The sequence below is a fragment of the Gorilla gorilla genome, chromosome 15, assembly GCF_029281585.2.
Source record: "Gorilla gorilla gorilla isolate KB3781 chromosome 15, NHGRI_mGorGor1-v2.1_pri, whole genome shotgun sequence".
Lineage (NCBI taxonomy): Eukaryota > Metazoa > Chordata > Mammalia > Primates > Hominidae > Gorilla > Gorilla gorilla.
Genome location: NC_073239.2, coordinates 57,898,406 through 57,908,342, shown reverse-complemented (window position 1 = coordinate 57,908,342; position 9,937 = coordinate 57,898,406).

Genomic DNA, 9,937 nt, shown 5'->3' with positions numbered 1-9,937 from the left:
TGGAATGGAATGGAATGGAATGGAATGGAATGGAATGGAATGGAATGGAATGGAATGGAATTCAATGGAATAGAATGGAATGGAATGGAATGGAATGGAAAGGAATGGAACGGAATGGAATGGAATGGAATGGAATGGAATGGAATCAACCCGAGTAGAACGGAATGGAATGGAATTGAAAGGAATGGAATGGAATGGAATGGAATGGAATATAATGGAATGGAATGGAATCGAATGGAATCGAATGGAATCGAATGGAATCGAATGGAATTGAATGGAATGGAATGGAATGGAATGGAATGGAATGGAATGGAATGGAATCGAATGGAATGGAACGGAACGGAATGGAATGGAATGGAATGGAATGGAATGGAATGGAATTCAATGGAATAGAATGGAATGGAATGAAATGGAATGGAATCAACCCGAGTAGAATGGAATGGATTGTAATGGAATCGAATGGAATGGAATGGAATGGAATGGAATGGAATCGATGGAATCGAATGGAATAGAATGGAATGGAATGGAATGGAATGGAATGGAGTGGAATGGAATGGAATGGAATCAACCCGAGTAGATTGGAATGGATGGGAATGGAATGAAACGGAATGGAATGGAATTCAATGGAAAAAATGAAATGGAAAGGAATGCAATGGAATGGAATGTAATGGAATGGAATCGAATGGAATCGAATGGAATCGAATGGAATGGAGTGGAATAGAATGGAATCAACCCGAGTAGAATGGAATGGAATGGAACGGAACGGAACGGAACGGAACGGAACGGAACGGAATGGAATGGAGTGAAACGGAATGGAATCGAATGGAATCGAAAGGAACCGAATGGAATGGAATGGAAGGGAATGGAATGGAATTGAATGGAATGGAATGGAATGGTATCAACCCGAGTAGAATGGAATGGATTGGAATGGAATGGAATGGAATCGAATGCAATGCAATGGAAAGGAATGGAATGGAATGGAATGGACCCGAGTAGAACGGAATGTAATGGAATGGAATGGAATGGAATGGAATGGAATGGAATGGAATGAACCCGTGTAGAAAGGAATGGAATGGAATGGAATGGAATGGAATGGAATGGAATGGAATGGAATGGAATGGAATGGAATGAAATGGAATGGAATCGAAAGGAATGGAATGGAATGGAATGGAATGGAATGGAATGGAATGGAATGGAATGGAATTTAATCGAATGGAATCGAATGGAATGGAATGGAACGGAATGGAATCCAATGGAACGGAAAGGAATGGAATGGAATGGAATGGAATGGAATCGAATGGAATGGAATGGAATCGAATGGATTGGAATGGAATGGAATGGAATGGAATGGAATGGAATGGAATGGAATGGAATGGAATCAACCCGAGTAGAATGGAATGGATTGGAATGGAATGGAATGGAATGGAATGGAATTCAATGGAATAGAATGAAATGGAATGGAATGGAATGGAATGGAATGGAATGGAATGGAATCGAATGGAATCGAATGGAATCGAATGGAATGGAGTGGAAGAGAATGGAATCAACTCGAGTAGAACGGAATGGAATGGAACGGAATGGAACGGAACGGAACGGAATGGAACGGAACGGAATGGAATGGAGTGAAATGGAATGGAATCGAATGGAATCGAATGGAACCGAATGGAATGGAATGGAACGGAACGGAATGGAATGGAATGGAATGGAATGGAATCAACCCTAGTAGAAAGTAATGGATTGGAATAGAATGGAATGGAATGGAATAGAATGGAATGGAATGGAATCGAATGGAATCGAAAGGAATCGAATGGAATGGAATGGAATGGAATGGAATGGAATTGAATGGAATCAACCCGAGTAGAACGGAATGGAATGGAATGGAATGGAATGGAATGGAATGGAATGGAATGGAATGGAATGGAATGGAATGGAATTCTATGGAATGGAATGGAATGGAATGGAATGGAATGGAATGGAATCGAATGGAATTGAATGGAAACGAATGGAATGGAATGGAATAGAATGTAATCAACCCGAGTAGAACGGAATGGAATGGAATGGAATGCAATGGAATGGAATGGAATGGCAAGGAATGGAATGGAATTGAGTGGAATGGAAAGGAATGGAATGGAATGGAATGGAATGGAATGGAATGGAATGGAATGGAATCAACACGAGTAGAACGGAATGGAATGGAACGGAATGGAATGGAATGGAATGGAATTCAATGGAATGGAATGGAATCAACCCGAGTAGAACGGAATGGAATGGAATGGAAAGGAATGGAATGGAATGGAATGGAATGGAATGGAATGGAATGGAATTCTATGGAATGGAACGGAATGGAATGGAATGGAATGGAATGGAATGGAATGGAATGGAGTGGAATGGAATGGAATGGAATAGAATGGAATGGAATGGAATGGAATGGAATTCAATGGAATGGAATGGAATGGAATGGAATGGAATGGAATCAACCCGAGTAGAACGGAATGGAATGGAATGGAATGGAATGGAATGGAATCGAATGGAATGGAACGGAATGGAATGGAATGGAATGGAATGGAATGGAATTCAATGGAATAGAATGGAATGGAATGAAATGGAATGGAATCAACCCGAGTAGAATGGAATGGATTGTAATGGAATCGAATGGAATGGAATGGAATGGAATGGAATGGAATCGAATGGAATGGAATGGAATGGAATGGAATGGAATGGAATGGAATGGAAAGGAATGGAATGGAATGGAATGGAATGGAATCAACCCGAGTAGATTGGAATGGATGGGAATGGAATGAAATGGAATGGAATGGAATTCAATGGAAAAAATGGAATGGAATGGAATGGAATGGAATGTAATGAAATGGAATCGAATGGAATCGAATGGAATCGAATGGAATGGAGTGGAATAGAATGGAATCAACCCGAGTAGAATGGAATGGAATGGAACGGAACGGAATGGAACGGAACGGAACGGAACGGAACGGAATGGAATGGAGTGAAATGGAATGGAATCGAATGGAATCGAAAGGAACCGAATGGAATGGAATGGAAGGGAATGGAATGGAATTGAATGGAATGGAATGGAATGGAATCAACCCGAGTAGAATGGAATGGATTGGAATGGAATGGAATGGAATGGAATCGAATGCAATGCAATGGAAAAGAATGGAATGGAATGGAATGGAATGGACCCGAGTAGAACGGAATGTAATGTAATGGAATGGAATGGAATGGAATGGAATGAACCCGAGTAGAACGGAATGGAATGGAAAGGAATGGAATGGAATGAAATGGAATGGAATCGAAAGGAATGGAATGGAATGGAATGGAATGGAATGGAATGGAATGGAATGGAATTTAATCGAATGGAATCGAATGGAATGGAATAGAACGGAATGGAATCCAATGGAACAGAAAGGAATGGAATGGAATGGAATGGAATGGAATGGAATGGAATGGAATGGAATGGAATCGAATGGATTGGAATGGAATGGAATGGAATGGAATGGAATGGAATGGAATGGAATGGAATCAACCCGAGTAGAATGGAATGGATTGGAATGCAATGGAATGGAATGGAATGGAATGGAATGGAACGGAATGGACCCGAGTAGAACGGAATGGAATGGAATGGAATGGAATGGAATGGAATGGAATGGAATGGAATGGAATGCAATGAACCGGAGTAGAACGGAATGGAATGGAATGGAATGGAATGGAATGGAATGGAATCGAAAGGAATGGAATGGAATGGAATGGAATGGAATGGAATGGAATTTAATCGAATGGAATCGAATGGAATGGAATAGAACGGAATGGAATCGAATGGAACGGAAAGGAATGGAATGGAATGGAATGGAATGGAATGGAATGGAATGGAATGGAATGGAATGGAATGGAATCGAATGGATTGGAATGGAATGGAATGGAATGGAATGGAATGGAATGGAATGGAATGGAATGGAATGGAATGGAATCAACACGAGTAGAATGGAATGGATTGGAATGGAATGGAATGGAATGGAATGGAATTCAATGGAATAGAATGAAATGGAATGGAATGGAATGGAATGGAATGGAATGGAATGGAATGGAATCGAATGGAATCGAATGGAATCGAATGGAATGGAGTGGAAGAGAATGGAATCAACTCGAGTAGAACGGAATGGAATGGAACGGAATGGAACGGAACGGAACGGAATGGAACTGAACGGAATGGAATGGAGTGAAATGGAATGGAATCGAATGGAATCGAATGGAGACGAATGGAATGGAATGGAACGGAATGGAATGGAATGGACTGGAATGGAATGGAATCAAACCTAGTAGAATGTAATGGATTGGAATGGAATGGAATGGAATGGAATGGAATGGAATCGAATGGAATCGAATGGAATCGAATGGAATGGAATGGAATGGAATGGAATGGAATGGAATTAACCCGAGTAGAACGGAATGGAATGGAATGGAATGGAATCGAATGGAATCGAATGGAATGGAATGGAATGGAATGGAATGGAATGGAATGGAATGGAATCAACCCGAGTAGAAGGGAATGGAATGGAATGGAATGGAATGGAATGGAATGGAATGGAATGGAATTCAATGGAATGGAATGGAATGGAATGGAATGGAATGGAATCGAATGGAATTGAATGGAATCGAATGGAATTGAATGGAATAGAATGTAATCAACCCGAGTAGAACGGAATGGAATGGAATGGAATGGAATGGAATCGAATGGAATCGAATGGAATGGAATGGAATGGAATGGAATGGAATGGAATCAACCCGAGTAGAAGGGAATGGAATGGAATGGAATGGAATGGAATGGAATGGAATGGAATGGAATGGAATGGAATTCAATGGAATGGAATGGAATGGAATGGAATGGAATGGAATCGAATGGAATGGAATGGAATGGAATCGAATGGAATTGAATGGAATCGAATGGAATGGAATGGAATAGAATGTAATCAACCCGAGTAGAACGGAATGGAATGGAATGGAATGGAATGGAATGGAATGGAATGGAATGGAATGGAATGGAATGGAATGGAATTGAGTGGAATGGAATGGAATGGAATGGAATGGAATCGAATGGAATGGAATGGAATGGAATGGAATGGAATGGAATGGAATCAACACGAGTAGATCGGAATGGAATGGAATGGAATGGAATGGAATGGAATGGAATGGAATGGAATGGAATGTAATGGAATGGAATGGAATGGAATGGAATGGAATTCTATGGAATGGAATGGAATGGAATGGAATGGAATCAACCCGAGTAGAACGGAATGGAATGGAATGGAAAGGAATGGAATGGAATGGAATGGAATGGAATGGAATGGAATGGAATGGAATTCCATGGAATGGAACGGAATGGAATGGAATGGAATGGAATGGAATGGAATGGAATGGAGTGGAATGGAATGGAATGGAATGGAATGGAATGGAATGGAGTGGAATGGAATGGAATCGAATGGAATGGAATGGAATGGAATGGAATGGAATGGAATGGAATCAACTCGAGTAGAAAGGAATGGAATGGAATGGAATGGAATGGAATGGAATGGAATGGAATGGAATGCAATGAAATGGAATGGAATGGAATGGAATCGAATGGAATGGACTGGAATGAAATGGAATGGAATGGAATGGAATGGAATGAACCCGAGTAGAACGGAATGGAATGGAATGGAATGGAATGGAATGGAATGGAATGGAAAGGAATTTAATGGAATGGAATGGAAAGGAATGGAATGGAATGGAATCAACCCGAGTAGAATGGAATGGGTAGGAATGGAATGGAATGGAAAGGAATGTAATGTAATGGAATGGAATCGAATGGAATCGAATGGAATAGAACGGAATGGAGTGGAATAGAATGGAATCAACCCGAATAGAATGGAACGGAACGGAACGGAACGGAACGGAATGGAATGGAGTGAAATGGAATGGAATCAAATGGAATCGAATGGAACCGAATGGAATGGAATGGAAGGGAATGGAATGCAATGGAATGGAATGGAATGGAATGGAATCAACCCGAGTAGAATGGAATGGACTGGAATGGAATGGAATGGAATGGAATGGAATGGAATGGAATGGAATGGAATGGAATCAACCCGAGTAGAATGGAATGGAATGGAATGGAATGGAATGGAATGGAATGGAATGGAATGGAATTCTATGGAATGGAATTCAATGGAATAGAATATAATGGAATGGAATGGAATGGAATGGAATGAACCCGAGTAGAACGGAATGGAATGGAATGGAATGGAATGGAATGGAATGGAATGGAATGGAATGGAATGGAATGGAATGGAATCGAATGGAATCGAATGGAATGGAGTGGAATAGAATGGAATCAACCCGAGTAGAATGGAATGGAATGGAACGGAACGGAACGGAACGGAACGGAACGGAACGGAACGGAATGGAGTGAAATGGAATGGAATCGAATGGAATCGAACGGAACCGAATGGAATGGAAAGAAGGGAACGGAATGGAATGGAATGGAATGGAATGGAATGGAATAAACCCGAGTAGAATGGAATGGATTGGAGTGGAATGGAATGGAATGGAATGGAATGGAATGGAATTCAATAGAATAGAATGGAATGGAATGGAATGGAATGGAATGGAATGGAATGGAATGGAATGGAATCGAATGGAATCAAATGGAATCGAATGGAATGGAGTGGAATAGAATTGAATCAACCCGAATAGAACGGAACGGAACGGAACGGAACGGAATGGAATGGAGTGAAATGGAATGGAATCGAATGGAATCGAAAGGAACCGAATGGAATGGAATGGAAGGGAATGGAATGGAATTGAATGGAATGGAATGGATTGGATTCAACCCGAGTAGAATGGAATGGATTGGAATGGAATGGAATGGAATCAAATGCAATGCAATGGAATGGAATGGAATGGAATGGAATGGAACGGAATGGACCCGAGTAGAACGGAATGGAATGGAATGGAATGGAATGGAATGGAATGGAATGGAATGGAATGAACCGGAGTAGAACGGAATGGAATGGAATGGAATGGAATGGAATGGAATGGAATCGAAAGGAATGGAATGGAATGGAATGGAATGGAATGGAATGGAATGGAATGGAATGGAATGGAATTTAATCGAATGGAATCGAATGGAATGGAATGGAACGGAATGGAATCGAATGGAACGGAAAGGAATGGAATGGAATGGAATGGAATGGAATGGAATGGAATGGAATGGAATGGAATGGAATCGAATGGATTGGAATGGAATGGAATGGAATGGAATGGAATGGAATGGAATGGAATGGAATCAACACGAGTAGAATGGAATGGATTGGAATGGAATGGAATGGAATGGAATGGAATTCAATGGAATAGAATGAAATGGAATGGAATGGAATGGAATGGAATGGAATGGAATGGAATGGAATGGAATGGAATCGAATGGAATCGAATGGAATGGAGTGGAAGAGAATGGAATCAACTCGAGTAGAACGGAATGGAATGGAACGGAATGGAACGGAACGGAACGGAATGGAACGGAACGGAATGGAATGGAGTGAAATGGAATGGAATCGAATGGAATCGAATGGAACAGAATGGAATGGAATGGAACGGAATGGAATGGAATGGACTGGAATGGAATGGAATCAACCCTAGTAGAATGTAATGGATTGGAATGGAATGGAATGGAATGGAATGGAATGGAATGGAATCGAATGGAATCGAATGGAATCGAATGGAATGGAATGGAATTGAATGGAATGGAATGGAATTAACCCGAGTAGAACGGAATGGAATGGAATGGAATGGAATGGAATCGAATGGAATCGAATGGAATCGAATGGAATGAAATGGAATGGAATGGAATGGAATGGAATCAACCCGAGTAGAAGGGAATGGAATGGAATGGAATGGAATGGAATGGAATGGAATGGAATGGAATGGAATTCAATGGAATGGAATGGAATGGAATGGAATTGAATGGAATGGAATAGAATGGAATTGAATGGAATCGAATGGAATGGAATGGAATAGAATGTAATCAACCCGAGTAGAACGGAATGGAATGGAATGGAATGGAATGGAATGGAATGGAATGAACCGGAGTAGAACGAAATGGAATGGAATGGAATGGAATGGAATGGAATGGAATGGAATCGAAAGGAATGGAATGGAATGGAATGGAATGGAATGGAATGGAATGGAATGGAATGGAATTTAATCGAATGGAATCGAATGGAATGGAATGGAACGGAATGGAATCGAATGGAACGGAAAGGAATGGAATGGAATGGAATGGAATGGAATGGAATGGAATGGAATGGAATGGAATGGAATCGAATGGAATGGAATGGAATGGAATGGAATGGAATGGAATGGAATGGAATGGAATCAACACGAGTAGAATGGAATGGATTGGAATGGAATGGAATGGAATGGAATGGAATTCAATGGAATAGAATGAAATGGAATGGAATGGAATGGAATGGAATGGAATGGAATGGAATGGAATCGAATGGAATCGAATGGAATCGAATGGAATGGAGTGGAAGAGAATGGAATCAACTCGAGTAGAACGGAATGGAATGGAACGGAATGGAACGGAACGGAACGGAATGGAACGGAACGGAATGGAATGGAGTGAAATGGAATGGAATCGAATGGAATCGAATGGAACCGAATGGAATGGAATGGAACGGAATGGAATGGAATGGACTGGAATGGAATGGAATCAACCCTAGTAGAATGTAATGGATTGGAATGGAATGGAATGGAATGGAATGGAATGGAATGGAATGGAATCGAATGGAATCGAATGGAATCGAATGGAATGGAATGGAATTGAATGGAATGGAATGGAATTAACCCGAGTAGAACGGAATGGAATGGAATGGAATGGAATGGAATCGAATGGAATCGAATGGAATCGAATGGAATGGAATGGAATGGAATGGAATGGAATGGAATGGAATGGAATGGAATCAACCCGAGTAGAAGGGAATGGAATGGAATGGAATGGAATGGAATGGAATGGAATGGAATGGAATGGAATGGAATTCAATGGAATGGAATGGAATGGAATGGAATTGAATGGAATGGAATGGAATCGAATGGAATTGAATGGAATCGAATGGAATGGAATGGAATAGAATGTAATCAACCCGAGTAGAACGGAATGGAATGGAATGGAATGGAATGGAATGGAATGGAATCGAATGGAATCGAATGGAATGGAATGGAATGGAATGGAATGGAATGGAATGGAATGGAATGCAATGCAATGGAATGGAATGGAATGGAATCGAATGGAATGGACTGGAATGAAATGGAATGGAATGGAATGGAATGGAATGGAATGGAATGGAATGGAATCAACCCGAGTAGAATGGAATGGATTGGAATGGAATGGAATGGAATGGAATCGAATGGAATGGAATGGAATGGAATGGAATGGAATCAACCCGAGTAGAATGGAATGGATAGGAATGGAATGGAATGGAATGGAACGTAATTCAATAGAATAGAATGGAAGGGAATGGAAAGGAATGGAATGGAATGGAATGGAATGGAATGGAATGGAATCGAATGGAATCGAATGGGATTGAATGGAATGGAGTGGAATAGAATGGAATCAACCCGAATAGAACGGAACGGAACGGAACGGAACGGAACGGAACGGAATGGAACGGAGTGAAATGGAATGGAATCAAATGGAATCGAATGGAACCGAATGGAATGGAATGGAAGGGAATGGAATGCAATGGAATGGAATGGAATGGAATGGAATCAACCCGAGTAGAATGGAATGGACTGGAATGGAATGGAATGGAATGGAATGGAATGGAATGGAATGGAATGGAATCAACCCGAGTAGAACGGAATGGAATGGAATGGAATGGAATGGAAT